The sequence below is a fragment of the Dipodomys spectabilis genome, unplaced genomic scaffold (assembly GCF_019054845.1).
Source record: "Dipodomys spectabilis isolate Male_0828 unplaced genomic scaffold, ASM1905484v1 ptg000428l, whole genome shotgun sequence".
In the NCBI taxonomy this organism is placed as follows: Eukaryota; Metazoa; Chordata; class Mammalia; order Rodentia; family Heteromyidae; genus Dipodomys; species Dipodomys spectabilis.
This window is the reverse complement of record NW_024871105.1, coordinates 1,701,989-1,711,475: the sequence shown is the minus strand read 5'-3', so window position 1 is coordinate 1,711,475 and position 9,487 is coordinate 1,701,989. Positions and strand designations below refer to the sequence as shown.

Below are 9,487 nucleotides of genomic sequence, written 5' to 3'. Positions count from 1 at the left end.
GAGGGGCAGCCTCTGGCTCTGATTACCCAGTGAAGAAAGCCACTCCTATGGCTGGCGCCCGAGCTGGGTGACTTTTCTCTGGGTGGAGCTGAGTCTGGCAGGTCAGCTTAGGTTCTTGTGACCTGCTAAATGACTCCAGTTTTCTTCCAAGGCTTAAGTTGGAGCTAGCAGCTCCATCGAGCATTGTCAGTATCCAAGATGGAGATCTCCAGTACTGGAGGGTGAGAGAAGGCCTTCCCTCCTCTGCTCCCTGAGAAGCAGTGAGGAAGCATCATATACACTAAATTTGGAATGATACCGAGAAGATTAACATGGCCCCTGCTCCCTGCTTAAGGATGACAGGCAAACTCCTGTCATTCCATCGCCTAATTTGTTAGGAAATGGAAAGGCTTCGGAAATAGATTATGAAGTGTAGTAAGCCAAGTCCAAATAAACATAGGTCCCATGGTTTCCCTAATTTTCAATAACTAATATATGTCTGGGATAAGTAGAAAAGGTCAAAAGCTATGAGCATATGACCAGATAAGATTATGTTAAGGGAAATGAACCGAAGTTAGTGACACAAGTGGTTTTTTCTTTCTTGCTATTGTTTCTCACATACTTATAACATACAGTGTGGGTTTTTTTTTTTTTTTTTTTTGCTTCTTTATATGTTCCGACCCCATGTTATAACACCTGTTTTCACTGTATTTGAAGTTGGTGCGCCTACATCTTGTCTATAGTCTCTTCTAATTTGTGGATGGGAAGGAGAAAAAGAAAATGCTTAAATAGGGATACAGGTTCACCCATTGTAACAATGAGATGCACAAGACACTATGTTGTAAAATAAACTTTACAATTGAGGCAGGGGAAGGGAGGAGGTGAGTGGACTTGTGGAGGTGGAAGGGAAGGGATAGTAGGGGAATAATAAAGGAGGAGTTAACAATGCTTGTTAGGAAATGTACTCATTGCCTTGCTCGTGTAACTGTGACCCTTCTGTACAGCATTTTTGCAATGAAAACATATAAAAATGTTCTGAGATAGAAGAGTTTATTTCCTTTATTTCACTCATAATATCGTTAAGAAATTAATGAAAAACACTGATATGAAGGTATTTTGAATAAATTTTGAATAAAGTGTGCCCACACACTTGCATGTGTGTTGGCATGCTCAGAGTTTGAAATCAGGGCTTCAAGGTCTTGCTAGTCCTTTTCGCTCTATTAGTGAGCTACTAAATGAGCTACATCTCCATTCCTGGCCCTTTGCTAGTTCATTAAAATTTTTGAAAAATAATCTTATGAATTTATTTTGCCCTGATAGGCATCCAAATGTTATCCACAGATCTTAGGCTCCTGAGTAGTTATCCCCAGTAGTAGGATTACAGGCCTTATAAACCAGCAAAAGGCTTTCAGAATAATGTATAAAGTAGAAGAAAATTTACTTCACAGGGGCCTGTTTTATCATCTCCTACTTTTAAAAGATTTTGGATTGATTATATGTGAATTTATTTCGTTTTGGAATTGTTAAAAGACAGTAAGTGTTGATATTTAAAAGTTTTAGTACATTTTAAAAAGGCTACTGGAACTGTGGGACAGAAGAAATATGCTTCTCTTTGTACCTCAATTTATAAGCTCAGTTCTGTGCATGATAACCCAATGTCACCAAGACATTGTATACTATTATTTCTTGGACAATATGAATATTGAATTGAGAGTGTCATAGAATGAAGAGATTTTATCTACCTTTTGTGTATTGCTGAAAGACTTTTGGAAACTTTGACTCATTTTCTTCCTCACTCACTGTGTCTTTGGGCCATACACTTACTGCCTTTAATTACAATTTTTTCCAACACTAAAATGGTAATAACATTAGCATTATAGCAAATGTTATCTTAAGAATTAAAGGAAATAACACTTGTGAAATACTTAATTTAAACTTGTATGGATGAGTTTCAGTTTAGCCAGCAGTCTTTTTTAAATACTAAATAAAATGTGATAAGTAGTACAGAAACCATTACATGTAGTGAGCAACCAGAACTAATATCTATTGACCATGCTCTGCTTCCAAGCAAGCCAGTTGGATAACTTCTCATGCTGTAAATCAAACTGGTTATCTTATGTCTTGTTAGAGTAAAAATACCAGAGACAGAACGATGAAGTTATCTTGTAGACTGAGATGAAATCCATATGAAAATGTGTAAAACTGATAAAACATAAAAGTATCTGACCAGTATAATGTGTTTTACAACTTTTAAGTTACATCGCAAAGATAAAGAAGACCTAGAAGAATGAATTCTTTTTCTGTTGTCCTATCATAGGTCCTTAGATGGATGAACTCTTACTCATTCTTATACAGGCATGATCTGATGAGAGGAACTGTATTTTTTGTTTGCTTCCTTCTATTTATTCTTCAGTTTGAAATTTGAACCATTGGGACTGAAAGAAACCAAGGGAAATTAGACAAACAGGCTTTGGAAAGAACAATCAATGTAAAATATATGAATTACAGCCTTGTAAAAGGTCTAACTAAAATTGAGTTATATAGTCACAAGTGTAAACAGAAAATGATTTAAGCAATACCATCTTATTGAAAATTGAAAAATGTTATGAGTTGCTACATTTTTTTTTCTTTTCTACCTTCAATTAATTATTGATCTGGTTTAAAGAGCTTAAAGATGAGATTAACAAGGAAATGGATTCAAAATGGACAAAAGGTCTGAATAGACATGTTCTCCATAAAGCCCTGAAAATCGCCTGTGGGTTTACAAAGTTGTGTTTAATACAACTTCTATACTGGCTTAATGCTTTTTGAGTAGAAGTCAATAGAGAAATATAATTCAAAATTACTATGATACTACTTCATAACTATTATAACTCATAAAAAAAATCAATGGAACCAGTTGTGGTGGTAAAGGCTTGTAATTCCAAGCATTTAGGAGGTTGGATTTAAATCTAAGGCCAGTTTGGGTGACTGCAGATAGTATAAACCTGCCTTTTATTACCTTTGAACAAAAGGTAATAATGTTGGTGAGTGGGGAGAAAAGGAAATTTTCTACACTCTTAGTTAGTATTCTCATTGTAGAAAGTAGTATGCAGGTTTCTAAAGAAATCCAAAGTTGAAATATCATCTGACCCACCAATCATGTGATTATTTCTCACTGGGTAATTCGTAAATATATCTATAGTTCATTCTTATTCACAACAGCCAAGATATAAGTCAGAGTTCAGTGTTCAACTACAGACTAATAAAGCAAATGTGATACATGCACAAATATCATCATCTGTTTCATCCTTAAAATAGCAAGAGACTTTCCCATTTGCCACAACTTACAATGACCTGAAAGTTGTATTGTAAATGAAGAAAAATGTTGTGTTCTGATCTTTGTAAACACACACACACACACACACACACACACACACACACACACACACACACACACACACACACCTCAAACATTAAGGCAGAATTTTTTTTAATAAATTAAAGCAAAGTGTAACTTCTGGGGCATTCAGTTCACAATGTAGAAGATAGTGGATATACAGTATGACCAGGTATAGAGTTGTAATGTACAACATGAGGATACAGGGGACAACACTGGCCTTACATAGGAATGAAACTAAGTAAGTAGGAGTTGTTCTTCTTAGGGGAGCATTATTGTGTACATCAAGTATAATCTTAGTAGATGAGCAAAATAACTCAATAGCTATGTACATATGACCGTATAAGATGATTCTAAATGAAATGAACTCCAAGATATGTTCTTTGTTGTTGTTATTCTTAATGTACTACATGATTTATTTTTATCTTTTTTGTGTTTTCCCCACCTATGGGTTATCCCCGATAGTCACTGTATTTGATTTTGATACATTGGGTATTGTAAATATGTTGATCTAAACTGGGGAAGGGAAAGGGAAAAAACAAAATGGTGAGACAAAGGACAAAGGGGGAACCTCTGCAACAGTGATACTCACAAGACAATATTTTGGAAATAATCTTGGGAGGTGCATTGGGAGCGAAGAGGGAGAAAAATGAGGGAAGGGGAAACAAGTTAGAAAAGAAATAAATGCATTACCTTACTTATGTAACTATACCTCCTCTATACACTACCTTGAAAATAAAATTTAAATAAAAAATAAAATATATGGGAGTAGCAATACAGTCGATGGGACTAGGGGAAATTCTGTACTACAAAAAGAAGAGTAGAACAACTGTGGAGAGCAGCAATTTAACATAGGAAGTAATAAACTAGCATACAGATTTTCAGCCTTATGTCAGTCACTAGAAAGGGAAAACAAAATGCATAATCAGCAAAATAATAGAGATAAAATAGAAAATTAAAGAATTGAGGTGAAGAGATGACTTGGACCAAGAATAACAAATGACACAGTTAGGAAACAATAACAAGATGGTAAGTTTAATAAATATTAAATTAATTCTATTAAATGTAGTTTACATCACAATTTGTTAAAATGATAATTCACATCAGAGTTTAGTAGTACATAATTTTAATAATATATTAGTTATTATTGATTACTTGATATTGAATGTTTAATATATAATTTTAATTTCTTCCAGGTATAAAAAGAAAAAAATGAAACTTATTTTAATAATATATTTCATGAATTGTGAAATTAGAAGCATTAGAATTTAAACAAATAATATATCATTATTGTTTCATTTCTGCGAATTAATGTAATAATTCAAAGTGTCTTGTACTCAGCACTCATTTTAATATGAAATAATAAATTATTGCACATGTCTCAGTATTAGGTGGAAGAGTTCAGCATTGTGGTGAAATTCACACCACACAATACAGGAGGGATTACTCATCTCATCTAGCTTAAATGGTGGAAATTTGAATTCTACATGCATGTTAAATTCCTGCTCGGTGACATCTAAAAATTATATACAATCATATACACGAGGACTATTTCAGTTTATACTTAAACGTCATATTCATTAATTAAATTTTTATTATTTTGTACCAAATGAGTAGATGATGATGCATCTGTGCCAGATTATTCATATTGAGGCTTATTTTATATTTCTGACATTGTTTCTCCAGTTGGTTTTAATTTTCCGTAAGGGTTTAAGTGTATTATATTGGATATATGAAAGTAAACTGAATGTTTATTTCATTAATCCCTTGCCTCTTGTCTAATCCCAATATAATTTATCTATGTGTTTGAAGTAATGAAAATAACAACAGATATAAGCAAGATAAATCAGTCTTTAGTCGACAAGTATTTTCACATTTATTTTGATAGTTGGTCCTCTTTTACACTACAGAATATTATTCTTGGGAAAATGTGTTCCATGCTGGCCACAACTGCAGAATATTATGGTTTGATCTATAATAAGAGAAGGAAGGAAGGGGACCTTCCTTCCAAAATTCTGCTCCCTGGGATGTGAGCAGCTTTATGGTCCTGAATTGGAAATGAACATTTTTCACAGTCAATCTTGAAAAGCCATCTTGATAGACCATTTCTGTAAGTGGTTACAGAGGATTATTGATGCCTTTGCAAGGATGCCAGATTGCCTCATTTTGGGAAAATTTAAACAGGAATTTAGTCAGCTGTTTCTTGAATCTTTAGGAGAAAAACCCATTGACCCTAGGTCAGGGGACCACTGGGACCCAGAGAAGCTACTACCTTGAATAGTAATCCTACACTTCTAAAACAAACAAAAAAAGCTACACCAAACAAATAAACAAAAACTCCAGTAAGCACAGCCAGTCAGGGCTGCTATCACAGCTCTCACGAAGTCAGGGAAAAACAGAAACTGAAAGTCATTTAGCTGATGAATATATTTTTAATGAGGCAGACTCAAATGAATCTCCAGAGAGAATGTCAGAAAGACTGAACAGAGAAACTAAAATTGGTTACACAAAGATTCAAAAGTAGAATTCCTTGTAGAACAAATAAATCATAGAAAGCCTGTGTGTGTAAGAACAAGACAGCAGACCAAATTCCAGAAATCCACATTTTCTTAGATGTCAGCCTAATAAATTATCAATGGAAATCTTTGAATTCTTAAATATTTGACCACATGTGGATGAAGGCTGAACACTGAAAATGTCATCACTCACATTAGGAAGTAATCAAGCAAAGATTTGTAATAAAAAGAGAAAACAATTATTCCAAAAGTGGGTCAAATTTGTTTTGATGTAACATTTCTTGATTTAGGTGCTAGCAATTTCCATACAATTGATTCAGTCCCACAGCTGAGTTGATACTGACTGTTGTATTCCTACATGAACTAAAAGAGAAAATTTACAATGTCTGATGAAATGAGTTGAATGTGAAGTGTTCTATTAGTGATATCTGAGGTTTAGACACAAGTGAAGAGGTGGATTTTCTTTTCTAAAAATCCCCCATTTTTAGCCTGGGGCCACTGGCTCACAGCTGTAATCCTAGCTACTCAGGAAGCTGAGATCTGAGGACTGCAGTTCAAAAACAGCCTACGAAGGAAAGTCCCTGAGACTCTCATATCCATTTACCAACCAGAAAAACAGAAGTGACACTGTGCCTCAAGAGATAGAGCACTCACCTTGAGTTGAAGAGCTCAGGGACAGTGTCCAAGCGCAGACTTCAAGCCCCTGGAACAACAATAAAAAAAATTAATATAACCAGTTCCTCTTCTTCTTGATCTTCTCTAAGTAGGATACATTTGATTAACTTCTATCCTACTGATTTGGTGGAGGTACATTGTTTCAAGTTTTCTTTGTCATGAAATATGTTTAAATATTCTTTAAATGTAAAGGAGAGTTTGGCTTGGGACCATATTCACGGTTGGTAGTTGTTTACCCTTACTGTTTGTAATACATCATGCCAGGCTCTCCTTTTTACCATATGAGCTAAGAAATCGGTATTTATTCTGACTGTATATCCTTTATAAATAATCAATCTTTTCTCTATGGCAGCTTTAATAATGCTTTCCTTGATCTTTATTGATCCTCTAATGGATTATGATGTGGTGGTGGATTGTTCAGTTCTTGAATTCTGTTTGGTTTCTAAAGACTTCTCTTCTCTGAATGAGCCTATCTCTTTGGATGTTTGGCATGATCTCTGGTAGAATTCTGTAATAGGTTTCCCATTCATTTAGTTTCCTGCTCTTCTCCTTCTTGATACCTATCTTCCCGAAATTTGATCTTCTAACTGAGTCTTGAAGTTCTGGAAAGATCATTTCTTATCTATTGGATTTGTTCTAAATGATTATTTCCTTTTTCTAATTATGTCTACTCTGTCTTTGACCCTGAGATTTTCTTCTATGTCATCTATTTCCTGTGGAGACTTTCTACTTTGTTTTTGATTTCCCTGTCTTCTAATTTGGTCAATTTTAGGGGTTCTATCTCTTTATTAATACTTTGCTTTAGGTCTTGTATGGACTTTGTGTACATTTTTTGGGGAGAGGGGGAGGTGCAAGGGTTGTTTCTTAGCTGTGTCTTCTCTCATATCGTTTAACGAGGCATCAATTTTAGTCTTGGACTCCCTTGTCTTCTCAGAATTTATTTATCTTTCTGTTTGTAGTATCCGTGAATTATTTAGCTAAACTTTGGTTGGTCTCATCTTGTTCTCAAATTTCCTTGTAGAGGTTTTCCATCTTTCCATTAATCACAATTTTCAGCTGTATATGTAACTATCTTCTAGGTCCTTGTAACTATCTTCTAGGTACTTGATTGTCTGTTCTAATGCCTGATTATTTACTGTGTGAATTATACTAGCTTGATATCACTTTTCTTGTATTTTCTCATTTGTTCTTTCCATTTGGAGATTTTCTTTTTGGGGGAGCTATGATCTTAATAGATGTCTCTCTATGTTCTTGGTTGATTTGTCAGGTGTTGGTTTGGTCTTCGGTTGTGATTTGTTTTTCTAGAATTAGGTTATTGTCTCGACCATTAAGTGTAGGAGTAGAAATCAGTTGTGGTGAGATGCTGTGATGTTAATACTTGTGGTTCCAGTGACAGTTTGGACTGTCCTATGGCCAACTAATCTTCGATAAGGGAGCTAAAATAATATAATGGAAGAAAGTCAGCCTCTTCAGTAAATGGTGGTGGCAAAATTGGTTAACTACCTCTAGAAAACTAAAGCTAGATCCTTATATATCACCCTGCACCAGAATCAACTCCAAATGGATCAAAGACCTCAGACTCAAAGCAGACTCTCTGAAAACATTACAGGATGGAATAGAAGAAACCCTACATCTCTTTAGCTCAGGCCGAAATTTTCTTAATAGAGACCCGGAAACACAACAAATCAAAGGAAGGTTGGACAAATGGGATTGCATGAAGTTGCAGAGCTTCTGCATGGCAAAAGACATAGCTAGCAAGATCAATAGAAAGCTCACAGATTGGGAAAAGATCTTTACTAGCCATACAACAGACAAGCGTCTCATATCTAAAATATACTTGGAACTCAAAAAATTAAATCCCCCAACAACAAATCCTCAAAGAAACAATTGCCCAATAAATAAGTGGGCTAATTACTTAAAGAGAAACTTCTGTGAAGAAGAAAGAAGGATGGCCAATAGACACATGAAGAAATGCTCAACCTCTCTAGCCATAAAAGGAATGCAAATCAAAACAACATTGAGATACCACCTCACCCAAGTTAGAATGGCTATAACCAAGAACTCTAACAACAACAGATGCTGGAGGGCATGTGGAGAGAAGGGAACCTTACTTCATTGCTGGTGGGAGTGTAAACTTGTTCAACCACTTTGGAAAGCAGTATGGAGGTTCCGCTAAAGACTCCACATAGAGCTCCCCTATGACCCAGCAATCCCACTTTTGGGCATTTACCCAAATGTTTACAAACAAGACCACACTAAAGCTACCAGCACAACTATGTTTTTTGCAGCATTATTTACCAAAGCTAAGATATGGAACCAACCCAGATGCCCCTCAGTACATGAATAGATCAAGAAAATGTGGTATATATATATATATATACAATGGAATTCTATGCCTCAATCAGAAAGAATGACAGTGCCCCATTTGTTAGGAAATGGAAAAACTTGGAAAAAATTATATTAAATGAAGTAAGCCAAGCCCAAAGAAACATAGTTCCCATGGTTTCCTTTATTTGCAATATCTATTATATGTATGAGTCAAGCACTAAAGGTCAGATAAGGTGATGTTAGGAAAATGAACCCTTAGATATGTATTTAAATGTTTTTTTTCTTTCATGCATTTGTTTCTAACGCATTTATAAGATTATTTCTTTGTTGCTTTGTATGTCCCTCCCCCACAGTATAACCCCTGCTTTCACTATATTTGATGTCGGTAGAATTTGTGGAGGAGATGTGGTAAAACAAGTCATTTAAGGATACAGGTGGACCCATTGCAACAATAAGAAGTACGAGTTTTCATGTCGAAAATGAACTTTACAACCTTGGTGCGGGGGGTGGGGGGGAGGAGACTTGGGTGGGAGTGGGGGGTAGCTGGGAAGGGATGCGAAGGGTAAACAAGGGAGGAGGCTGCAGTGCTTGATAAGAAATGTACTCATTA

The 9,487-nt window shown here is 35.3% G+C and overlaps 1 pseudogene; it reads left to right on the top strand.

The window, feature by feature from the left end:
- Positions 1-260: 260 nt before the first annotated feature.
- LOC122097726 lies at positions 261-374 on the top strand (annotated as a pseudogene).
- The last annotated feature ends 9,113 nt before the right edge of the window (positions 375-9,487 follow it).